This window comes from Dasypus novemcinctus, chromosome 5 (genome assembly GCF_030445035.2).
Source record: "Dasypus novemcinctus isolate mDasNov1 chromosome 5, mDasNov1.1.hap2, whole genome shotgun sequence".
NCBI lineage: Eukaryota > Metazoa > Chordata > Mammalia > Cingulata > Dasypodidae > Dasypus > Dasypus novemcinctus.
The window spans coordinates 81,030,208-81,041,620 of NC_080677.1; the positions used below are offsets into that span (position 1 = coordinate 81,030,208).

Sequence of the window (11,413 nt, forward strand, 5' to 3'; positions counted from 1 at the left end):
GAGGCACGCGCTTTTCGTCAGAGACGTCCGGCCCAGGAGGCCGGAGCAGCGCGTGACCCCGGTCCTCCCCAGGGTTTCATTTTCCTCGTGCGGCGGCGCGGGTCTGGGAGGAGGCGTCCCCTGTCTCGCCCTGCTGCTATTAGCCGGTTCGCTGTCCGCGGCTTGGACCGTCCTACCCTACCCAGTCCTGGCCTGTTTTCTGGGTGCTCTTGAAGTCACGCCACCCGCTGGCGGCATAGTTGCCTCCCAACTCACCTTTGTCTCGGGCTTGGATGAAGATTCGAGCCTTTCGCCTCCATCCCTTTGGCCACTCCCGTTCCTCCTTCCCCTCGCTTTAAAATAAGCAAAAGCTGCGGTGAGAAATACTGTCTGAGGATACTCTTTCATCTGATGCTTCCACTCCTCTTTTCTCCGGCTGTTTATGGCTGAGCTCTTTGATCCTTGGAGGGATGTCTTGACGTTCCCTCGGAAAAAATAGCCTGCGCGGAGAGGGGTTGAATTCAGTCCGGGTTAATGAGTGGGCAAGACCTCATGGAATCTGATATTGCCAGGAAGTAAAAGGCAATGGGCCAAGTCTTTGACAGGGTGCGAAACTGACTTTTATCCTTATAAACGTTGTGGGAAATGGTTATGACAACGCTGCAAATAAAGAAGCAAGTGAAACGACTTGGCATGACTTCGCCCAAATACAGATCATTCACTCGCGCAGTTCTCATTCATGGTTGGGATTTTATATGAAACACGATTGCTTTGGTCCGCATGTTCATATTTTACATCTTTATTTTTTTCCCTTCAAGATTAGGTTTTACAGGATACAAGTACCTGAGGGTAAACGGTTTAATAAAAACTGGTACGGAAACTTTATAAACTGCCCTTCAAGTTACTGGAAGTCTCATTTTATCCTGGGGGGAGGGGATTTGAATTGAGATTCACAAGAAAACTGGGAACGGAACGGAGAGTTCTTCAAATAAAACAACTTCCAGAGTCCAGACGATATCTGGGAATCGGTACAGATTAACAATCACCTTGGTCCATAGGTAGATAAAATACCGGGCTAAAGCGGATAGAAGTACTGAGATGTCTCTGAGGCACTCACTAAGGTAGTAGGTAATATTAACATATTTACAATTATTTTCGCCAACAAGGTTTGAAACCAAAGAGATTTCTGTATTATGGTTTTTTTAGCCGTACCATGTGTACTGGAAAAAATTATTTTAAAAACATTTGAGAATTGATTCTGGGACATTTTGTTATATTAGTTCAAGGAACTCAGTTCAAAGAAGGAAAAAGATCCTTTCACCCCTCTTAATTTGGTGTTTTTCTCGTTCATTTTAAATTTACGTAATCTACCCAAATGACAAATTCTTAGTAGCTTCCTGGAATCCATGTCTCTATAACTGACCATTGTTCTATTCTGCTCTATACAGGGGAAAAAATAGGATTCTCTTACAAAGTGGTCTTTGTTTATGGTAACATTAAAAAAGCAAAATTTGATCTTACAGTATTCAAGTTGAATTTGCAGTTTTAAAACGAAAAAGTTTAATACTAGTGCAAGTAAAAAATGTTACTATCATGTTGCTATTGCTTGTTAGATGCAATAGCACAGGTATTACCAACTTTACTACACACAGCAATCCCTGGAGGGAAATATGAGAAAGAAATCAGGTTACCAATTCCCTATGTAACTACATGCTTAAGCAGACCCGATTTTGAACTAATCAGGGTGTAAAATTATTAAATTATCAGTAAATACACAGTAAAGATTTCATTTTGAACGGCCTCCTGGAAAGGCGATTTAATAGCATTTGCTATGCTTATCTAACAGCATATAAAAGATCTGAGAAGCGGTTTCTAATGGATCACTACAAAATGACAAATATGACTAATATATTCACTCAAATGGGCCTCCCTCACTGTATTCAAAGCCCTTAGATTAATCACCATTCATACCAAACAGCCAAGCAAGCAGTACTCTGTGGACACTTGGTGCCTTGTTCACATCACTCAGTGCTATGGAAGACCTGCAACTCATAACATTTGTTCAGCTGGAGTCACCTAGGCAGAGTAGGTGTTATTACCCCATGCCTGTTTCCACACACCCTTCATAGCCTCTGTTACATTCTTTATTTCAAGGTTGCCTCAACTTTTTTTTTCAAAGTTGTCCTGGTTTTACCTCAGTAAAAAACACTGGAGAAGTGAGTGTGGAACAGACTCCCCTGCAATTCCTGAAAATATCCCACTCTATCTCCCTTTAAAACCTCCTCTAGACTTACCAGTTAGCAACAATTCTCACAAAGACAAATGCGGACAGGAACTTTTAAAAAAATTGAATTAAGACCTTTTCTTATGCAAATCTTCCAGGCGCTCTTGGGAACCTTCCTGAAGTCTAATTTCCTAAGGAAAAGGCCTTATCTACAGAAAAACAGTGGGTGTTCACAGGGCCTGATTAATTTCTCAGGCTGCCCATACCTAGAGCAGTCACAGTGGACTGAGCCCTCTGTAACCACACCGGAGACACACAACTACCTATTCTTGATTCTTAGTGCACACACAGATTATCCACACATAGTCCATTGCAAGATATTCTTGTACACTTGTGCAGTGTGCTGGCTATTTGGCTATGCTGCTCTGTTAATGGACTATTTGCCTGGGCAATGCTAGGCTGACTGATGTTAAACTCTCTTCAAACCTCATAACCTGCAGGAAGTCTTCCAATCTATGTATACTGCATGGCAGATCTCAATTTTTCCCATCTCTATTAATTGTGGGTTTATTTCCCATTATATCCAAGTAAAAATTTTTCTAATTCCAACCACATTACTTTTAAACAAAGGTAGAAAGCAAAAATAAGATAAATGTGCACAAGTGATGATGCTATGTATAGGGATTTGGGTGTCTTTGATTAAGACTCAATGGTAAAAATCAATGACAGAGTAAAATGATTACAACTGTGAAAGAATGTCAAGATCCTTTTAGTGTATCTCAAGTGAGTTTTTGTTTGTTTGTTTTGTTTTTTATAGAAGGGATTCATTTGGAGTAGAAGCTTACCGTTACAAGGCCCTAAAGAATCCAACTCAAGGTACCATAAGAAGTAATTCCTCACCCAAAGTCTCTTGCCATGTGTTGAAGCAAGATGGTAGATGATGCCTGCAAGGGTTCAGCCTTCCTCTCCCTCCTAAGGCTCTGTGGACCTAGCTTCTTCGATCTCAGCTATAGGCGGGAGGGCTTCTTTCTCTTCCTGGGGCTCATTTCTATCTGGGCTCAGCAGCTCTGATCCCTTCACAAGGTCAACTGTAAACTATAAGGCGAATGTCTCCTCTCTGAGGCCCCAGCATAAAATTAATCTCTCTCCTCTTCCATGTCTTTTTCTGTGTTCTTCTGAATATCTACTTCCATGTACAAGTCTGTTTTTCCAAGTGCGGTTTCTTTTCACTGATAGTATATGAGATGAGTATTGATGGTACCCGGATAAGCATTTCACATTTTACTAATTATCTACTTATTTTCTATTAACAATGAGTATTAGAAAAAATATAACTGTCTTAAACCTGGATTTTCTCAGGCCTTATTACTCAGAATGAGAATAAATTAGTTGGGCACTTGAACTGGTGAACCCTACTATTTTCCTTGCCTTTTTCTTACCCATAAATATTTTCATATCCTCAACATAAGACTAATTCTCTTGAGGAAGCCAGATGTGAAAGCTTCATATAATTGCATTTATATGAAATTCTAGAAACGACAAAACTATAGTGAAAGAAAGCAGAGCAGTGGTTGCCAGAGGCTGGGGTAAGGGAAGTAGATTGATGGCAAAGGAGCCTAAGGAAAGTGATGGAAATCTTCTTTATGTGGTGGTGGTTATACAAGTGTATACATTTGTCAAAATTCATTGCATTCACTAAAATTGGTGCATTTTATTGTATGTAAATTATTATACCTTAATAAAGAGAAGTAGACAGACTGGTTTTCTTGAAATCATTTAAAATGTCTCCCCTACCCTTTCTCCCATTATGTTTTCTTATGCTTCTATTTCAGCTTTTATTGTTCCCGTTTTACTTTACATGATTTGGAGAGGAGCACCATTTTACCCTTCTCAGAGAAAGGGTAATTCTTGATGTTGCTGACCATCTATAAAACTGCCGATTTTCAAAAGGAATCTGAAAACTCCTGCTGTTGAGTAGGAAGCAGAGAAAGGAATTAACTGAGTATGATGAAATTCAATAAGAATGTATTAAACTTCCAGTATATAGATACTACTGTACAAAAAAGCAACGAAAGATGTTTAAAAGAAATATTTATCCTTGGTTATTTTTAAATGCAGCTATGAAGTGACTGCAATCTGGAGTGGGGGAGAGAGAATAATATAGGTAGTTAATTTATTATCCCAGTAAACAGAATTTGATTGTGAGATCAACATAAGGTTGCAAGTGGATGCGACTCTTAACTCCAGGGTCAATTTCTGGGGAACAATCAAGGCCTGGATATAGCTCGACCAACCTCACCCAGTATCCATGCGTACGATTTTTTCTATACCAAGAACTGCTCCACCTGTAAAACATGAAATTGCAGCCTTGAATTCTTTGATTCTGCCTTTCTAGTTCACTCACTCCCCTCCCAATATACCAACTCCTAGTTCTCAAGACCTTTGTCCCTTGCTCATCATCTGCCCATATTACTTAACTTTCTTCCTTATCTAGACTTAGCCTAGACTTCATTCTTTCAGTCAACATCTTCTTGGGCATCTTTGTCCTCCAGGCCCCGCATCCTTTTCTTTTTTGCTCTTAGAGTACCCAGGCTACTGAGCACTCATGGGGAACATCACATAGGCATGAGTTTGCCACCTATTGCAGAACATGTAATCCTGCCTTGAAATCCTTTTATCCCCTCCATTCAGCACTTTCTACCATTTTGTTCAGCAGTTTATTTGAAATCTTTTTCTCTCTCCTCAAACTCCTTACTTCCAACCACCTCCCTCACTCTGAGCAGGTGACATAGAGCCCTATGCAAGTAAGAAAAACCAAGGCCAACAGATGGAAACTCCCTGAACATGCAATGCCTTTGGAGAGCACAGGTCATATTGATCTTATTTAGAGGTCCATCTTGTGAACCAAGCTTAGTACCAGACATATGGTCAGGGCTTAGGGAATATTCGTTGGATGAATGAAGGAGTGAATTTCTAAACCTATCAGATATAAAAGCAAAATGGGCATGGTGGTACACTGTATTATGTTCACCCTCTCTGAAGGACAATTCAATATCCTTGTTCTGTTGAACTCAAATATGATTATGTAAAGTGCTTTGGTCATAAAATGTGAATGAGATGATGAGCATCACTTTAAGAGCTGGTGTTTGGTTCGCCATTCTCTCTTTCCCCTCTGACAGATATGGTTTGTTCCATTAGCTAGATCTTGGAACATAGACAACATGAAACTGAGCCAGAGCCAATTTGCTCTGGACATGTATGAGTAAGAAATAAACCTATCTTGTTATGAACCATGGAAACTTAGGAAGTTGTTATCACAGCATAACCAGGTTTATTATCAGAGATACAGGTCTCCACAAATGTTGTCTGCTCTTTTCTCCATGATCAGGGGACCAGATGTCTCTTCTACTGCCCCAGGTTAATCTCTCCTACCTGTGCCATCCTCACCCCCATCAGTCTCCATAGTGGTCCCATTCCATCAGTCATCATCCCTTCTCACTTCTGAACCTTTAAACACTCCCTTTCAATTGACTTCTCCTTGATATTATTATTATATATGAATCGCTCATATCTTAAACTAAGAGGATCAAGTGGCAGCATAAGATGATCCAGGTGCCACTCTCCCACAGAATCTCTGAACAGTTAGCAAAAACTGGCAAAGCCATCTTCCTCAAAACTCTGAAAACAGTTAAAGGTTGCAGTAACTAGACAAGTGCCAAATCAACAAAACACAGCTTTAAAAACAGGAGAAGCTTGTGGTACCCCTGCTGACCCTTTCCCCACCCTCCCCAGCAGGGTGTGGAGCAAGCTTGTGTCCCCATTATGGGTCCCTGGCCCTGATCCAGAGGTAGAAGAGTAACCTCTGAGTACTTACTGGGGTGACTGAAGGTCAGTGTCAATCCATCAGGTAGCACCTTGCAAGACAACCAGAAAATTCATCTTAGGCTTGCCATCATAGAACTTGTCCTGCAGGTAGAAACAACTTGTAGACAGCTACAGCAGTGTAAGAAACAATCAAGTTAAAATGGCCTGAGGCAAAGGGTTACCTGATTTAAGTCATATAATAGAGCATCTAGGAGGGAAAAAAGTAGATTTCAAAGGGAGTAGAGGGGACATTCAAATTCCTGTTTAAAAAAACGCTGGGGGAGGGATTCTTAAAACCACTAGCAATCACAAGCCAGGACAAGATTCAGGCTCAGAAAAGACATAGAGGACACTATACTTCACAATCATCTCAGGCTGATCTTCTTAATAGTAGGCCTAAACTCTGAAGGAGAGCATAAGCAATTTTCAAAGACTGTGAAAGGCATTTTTTGCATGTTTTTTTTTTTTTAAGATTTATTTATTTATTTATTTCTCTCCCCTTCCCCCGCCACCCGGGTTGTCTGTTCTTTGTGTCTATTGTGCTGCGTGTTCTTTGTCTGCTTCTGTTGTTGTCAGCGGCACAGGAATCTGTGTTTCTTTTTGTTGCATCATCTTGTTGTGTCAGCTCTCCGTGTGTGCGGCACCATTCCTGGGCAGGCTGCACTTTCTTTTGCTCTGGGCGGCTCTCATTACGGGGCGCACTCCTTGTGCGTGGGGCTCCCCTATGTGGGGGACACCCCTTCGTGGCAGGGCACTCCTTGCGCACATCAGCACTGCACGTGGGCCAACTCCACACGGATCAAGGAGGCCCAGGGTTTGAACTGCGGACCTCCCATGTGGTAGATGGATGCCCTAACCATTGGGCCAAGTCTGCCGCCTGGTTTGTTTTTGATAGCTGCTGACATTCAAGAAAATTGGTCATATCACTACCTGGATATGAACTTAAGGAACAGTCAGCTCAGGGACTAAATCCCAGAGTTAAATTAAAATATGAAAATATACAGTGTGCAACAAAAGATTACAAGACAAACAAAAGAAACAGGGACTAATGGCCCATCCAAAGTCACAAGAGAAAAATTCAGAAGCTATAAGTGAAGAAGACCAGACTTTGGGCATATTGAACAGAAACTTTAAAAAATTCCTTCTCAGTATGCCCAAGGAGATGAAGGAAAACACAGAGAAATAACAAAGGATATCAGGAAAATTATGAATGAATAATATGAGACGCTCGCTAAAGAGATAAAAATTTTTTAAATAAATGAAACAAAAAAAACTGGGATTGAAGACCAATGTAACTGAAATGAAAATTTCTCCAGAGGATTTCAACAAAAGAATGAAGCTGATGAAAGAATCAGTGAACTAGAAGATAAGACAATTGAAATAGCTCAGGCTGAGAAGCAGAAAGAAAAAAAAGTATTTTAAAAAGTGAACAGAGCCTAAAAGACCTGTGGGACAACATTAGGCATACCGATACACACAATATGGAAGTCCTAGAAGGAGGAGAAAGAAAGGAGCAGAAGGAATATTCAAAGAAATAATGGCAGAAAACATTCCAAATTTAATGAAAGTTATGAATATGTACATTCAAGAATCTCAATGAACTCCAAACAGGATAAACTCAAAGAATCTTATGCTCTCACATAATAGTATATCTGTTGAATGCCAAGGACAAGGAGAGGGTTCTGAAAGCTGTAAGAAAAGAGCAATGCTATGTATGAGGGAGCTTCAGCAAGATTAAAATGCTGATTTCTCATCAAAAACCATGAATGCAAGATAGCAGTGCTGGAATGAAGCAGATGCCAACCAAGAATATTATATTTGTCAAGACCATCTTTCAAAAATGAGGGAGAGATTAAGACATTCCTAGATGAACAAAAGCAGAGGAATTCATCACTACTAGACATTCACTACAAGCAATGCTTAAGGGAGTTCTTCAGACTTAAAGGAAAGGACACTAGAGAGTAGACTGAAGCAGCATAAAGAAATAAAAAGCTCCAATAGGAGGCGGACTTGGCCCAGTGATTAGGGCGTCTGTCTACCACATGGGAGGTCCGTGGTTTAAACCCTGGGCCTCCTTGATCCTTGTGGAGCTGATGTGCGCAAGGAGTGCCCTGCCACGCAGGGGTGTCCCCACATAGAGGAGCCCCACGTGCAACAAAAAGAAACACAGATTCCTGTGCCGCTGACAACAACAGAAATGGACAAAGAACATGCAGCAAATAGACACAGAGAACAGACAACCAGGGTTGGGCGGGGGGAGAGAAATAAATAAATAAATAAATAAATAAATAAATCTTTAAAAAAAAAAAAAGCTCCAATAAAGTTAACCATATAGGCAATTAGAAATTCCAGTACTATTATATTGTGTTTTCTTGTATATATTTTCACATTTTACTTCTTACAGGTTCTAAAATGCATATGCATAAAAATAATGATAAATCTATGGTTTTGGATTTAATTTATAAAGATAAAATTTGTAACAAGTTAACAAAAAGGTAGGGGGACATTGGGATATAGTTACAGTATATATGTTATAGATTTAGGATGCTAAATTTAAGCCCCATGATAACCACAAAGAAAATATCTGTAAATATATATAGGAGGAAATGAAAAGGGATTCAAATGGTATGATTAAAAAATCAACTAAATATAAAAGCAGGTATTAATTGAAGAATTGATGGACAAAAAAGGCATAAGATTTATAAAAACCAAATATCAAATTGACAGAAGAAAGTCCTGCATCATAAGTAGTTAACTTTAAAAAAAATATTTTGTTTATTCCCCCCCACCCATTGTTTGTGCTTGCTGTCTTCTCTCTGTGTCTTTTCATTGTGTGCTTGTCTTCTCTTTAAGAGGCATCAGGAATTGAACCTGGGTCCACCCATGTGGGAGGGAGGCACCCAATTGCTTGAGTCACCTCTGCTCTCTGCTTCTTGTGTCTCTCATTTCTTTCCTCATTGCATCCTCTCATTGCATCCTCTCTTTGTGTCATCTTGTCTTCTTTAGGAGGCACCAGGAACTGAACGCAGGACCTCCCATGTGATAGGCAGGTGCCCAACTGCTAGAGCCACATACACTTCCCCAGTAGTTACTTTAAATGTAATGGATTAAACTCTCCAGTCAAAAGGCAGAGAATGGCAGAATGGATTAAAAAAATGGGACCAAACTACATGCTATTTATAAGAGACTCACCTTAAATTCAAAGACACAAATAGATTGAAAATGGAAGGTTAGAAAAAATATATCATGCAAATAGTAATCAAAAGAGAGGGATGTGGCTATACTAATACCAGATTTTTAAAAAGACGTAATCAAAACTGTTATGAGGGGGAATTGGATGTAGCCCAAGTGATTGGGCTCCTGTCTATCACATAGGAGGTCCAGGGATTGATTCCCGGGGGGCCTCCTGGTGAAAGATAAGCTTACCTGCATGGCGAGCCAGCCTGAGTGGAGAGCTGGCCCACATAGATTGCTGGCCCATGCAGGAGTGCTGGCCCACACAGGAATTGCTGGCCCACACAGGAATGCTGGCCCACACAGAGAGCTGGCACAGCAAGATGATGCAACAAAAAGAGACACAGAAGAGAGATAATAAGAGACCAGTTGACCAGGGAGCTGAGGTGCACAAGAGATTGAGAGCCTCTCTCCCACCCAGAAGTTTCCAGGATTGGTTCCTGGTGCTGCCTAAAGAGAAGACAAGCAGACACAGAACACACACAGAGCAGACAGTGAGTGCGAAACAATGGGGCAGGAGGAGAGACATAAATAAATAAATCTATTTTTTAAAAACTGTTATGAGGAACAAACTGTTATCAGTATATCACTATGTACTGATAAAGACCAACAAGAAGACATAGCAATTATAAATATTATATATATGCACCTAATGATAGGGTCCCAAAGTATATTTGAAATAGTGACATATTTGAAGAGAAAAATAGATGGTTCTACATTTTTAGAAGGGAACTTCAATATACCGTTATTAATAATAGATAGAACATCTAGACAGAAGATCAGTAAGGAAAAGGAAGACTTGAATGATACTATAAACCAACTAGCCTTAACAGACATATCTAGAACATTTCACCCAAAAGCAGCAGAATACACATTATTCCCTAAGGCTTAAGGATCATTTGCCAGGATAGGCCATATGTGAGGTCACAAAACAAGTCTCAAAAATTTAAAAATATTGAACTCATACAATGTATCTTTTGCAAATAGAGCAGAATGAGTCTAGAAAATAATGAGAGAGAGAACTGAAAAATTCACAAATGTGGAAATTAAGCAATGTACTCAAACAACCAATGGGTCAAAGAAGAAATCACAAAGGAAATTAGGAAATAACCTTGGGGCAAATAAAAATACTAAGTGTATGATATGCACCAAAGGTAGTGCTGAGAAGGAAATTTAGAATCTCTCTGAATGCTTAGGTTGAAAAAGAAGAAAGATCTCAAATTCAAGACTTACCCTTACAAATATACAAAAAGAAGAGCCAACAAACTCCAAAGTAAGGAGGAGGAAGAAAATAACAAAGATTAGAGTGGAAATAAATGAAATAGAGAAAATCAGTGAAATCAAATGTAGCCTCTTTGAAGAGCTAAATAAAATTGATGACACTTTAAGTAGACTGACAAAGAAAAAAAGAGAAAGGGTCCAAATAATGAAAATTAGAAATGAAAAGGAGGAACATTACTACCTCTCCCAAAGAAATTAAAAATATTATGAGATGATGTTATGAACAACTGTACATCAACAAATTAGATAACCTAGATGAATGGACAAATTCCTGGAAACACATGAACTATATGTACTGATACAAGAAAATACAGAAAATCTCAGTAGATCAATAATAAATGAAGAGATTGAATCACTAATCAAAAACATCTCCAAAAAGAAAAGCTCAGGACCAGATGGTTTCACTGGTGAATGTTTCCAAATATTCCAAGAAGAATTAACACCAATCCTGCTCAAACTCTACTAAAAATTTGAAGAGGAGGGAGCACATTCTTACTTTATGAGGTCAACATCACCCTCATACCAAAGCCAGATAAAGATACCACACACACAAAAATTACAGATCAATATCCCTTATCCCTTATGAATATAGATGCAAAAGTCCTCAACAAAACACTAAGAAACAATTCCAACAACGCATAAAAGGGATTATACATCATTTTCAAGTGGGATTTATCCCAGGTATGCATTGGTGGTTCAACATAAGAACATTAATTAATATAATATACCATATTAACAGAATGAAGGAAAAAGCCACATGATCATCTCAATTGATACAGAAAATGGATTTGAAAAAGTCCAGCACCTTCTGACTATTTCTTGAAAAAGTTA

The 11,413-nt window shown here is 39.4% G+C and overlaps 1 protein-coding gene and 1 long non-coding RNA gene across 2 annotated transcripts in view; one reads left to right on the forward strand and one right to left on the reverse strand.

Moving 5' to 3' along the window:
• NAMPT (nicotinamide phosphoribosyltransferase) overlaps nt 1–630 on the reverse strand; it is a 53,715-nt gene extending 53,085 nt beyond the window's left edge. The window contains exon 1 of the mRNA XM_058297148.1: nt 256–630. The gene's annotated coding sequence lies outside the window, so the exon portion shown is untranslated. The remainder of the gene's footprint in view (nt 1–255) is intronic.
• A 5-nt stretch (nt 631–635) lies between these two features.
• LOC139439031 (uncharacterized) lies at nt 636–3,962 on the forward strand. The gene is made up of 2 exons (XR_011648837.1): nt 636–850; nt 3,021–3,962. It is a non-coding gene; the product is annotated as an uncharacterized lncRNA (long non-coding RNA).
• Nucleotides 3,963–11,413: the final 7,451 nt, after the last annotated feature.